Here is a 946-nt window from a genome sequence, read left to right as displayed (position 1 = left end):
CGGGCCTCGCGGGCCTCTGCGCTTTCCATGGCCGGACAAGCTCGGCCACCCAGCGGGGCCGCCGCCGCCGCCGGATCCGCCGCTTCCTGCAGCCTCCCCTCCCCCGGCCCAGGGCGCGACAGCCGAGCCGCCCTGGTAAGGGGATCCGGGAACCCGAGCTGCCCCGGGAAGGCGACACCGCGGGGTGCGGAGGGGGGACCGGGCCCAGGTGTCCGGGCCCTGTCAGGGCCAGCTACGCCCTCCCCGGGGACGCCGGGCGGTCCGCGGGGGCCTGAGCTGCGGACTTGGGGACAACAAGGATCACGAATAAGAACGGGGACAGCTGAGTGTGCTCGAGCGCCCGCCCTACTAGGCGCTGTCATTCAATCCCGGCAGCAACCTGAAGAGGCAGGGAGGGAGGGTTATGCCGGTATCAACTGAGCCACATCCGGTCTCTCCTTGACCCACAGCCCTCCATGGCTCCCACCTTCCTCGGGGTAAAAAGCCAGATCCTCCCACGAGGCCCTGCACGACCTGCCCCGTCCCTTTTCACCCTCCCCTGCCCCCTCTGTCCCCCTCCTCTCTCTGCTGCAGCCACACGGGCCTCCTCGCTGTTCCTCCCACACCCAGGCTCGGTCCTGCCCCAGGACCTTTGCACGTGCTGTGACTTCTGCCTGGAGTGCCTTTCCCCAGAGCTTTTCACGGTCTCTCCTTCACCTCTTCCAAGTCTTTGCTCAAATGTCACCTCCTCTCACCACCTCCCATCCCAGTCTCTCTTCCTTGACTTAATTTTTCTCCTCAGCATTTAAAGGCACCATCTGACATATCAGATATTCTAGTTCATCTTGTGTCCTGTCTCCGGGACCGGAATGTCAGCCAGGAGGGCAGGGGTTCAGATGTCTTTTGTTCTTTTTTTTTTTTTCCTTTTTGTCTTTTTTACTGACCGGTAACAGGATCGCAACCCTCG

At 62.6% G+C, this 946-nt stretch overlaps 1 protein-coding gene across 1 annotated transcript in view; it reads right to left on the bottom strand.

Moving 5' to 3' along the window:
• GIPC3 (GIPC PDZ domain containing family, member 3) overlaps window positions 1-946 on the bottom strand; it is a 9,599-nt gene that overhangs the window by 4,216 nt on the left and 4,437 nt on the right. The gene's annotated exons all lie outside the window — the stretch shown is intronic.

The sequence above is a fragment of the Galeopterus variegatus genome, unplaced genomic scaffold (genome assembly GCF_000696425.1).
Source record: "Galeopterus variegatus unplaced genomic scaffold, G_variegatus-3.0.2 Scaffold2754, whole genome shotgun sequence".
NCBI classification, from domain to species: Eukaryota; Metazoa; Chordata; class Mammalia; order Dermoptera; family Cynocephalidae; genus Galeopterus; species Galeopterus variegatus.
This window is presented reverse-complemented; position numbering and strand designations above follow the sequence as displayed.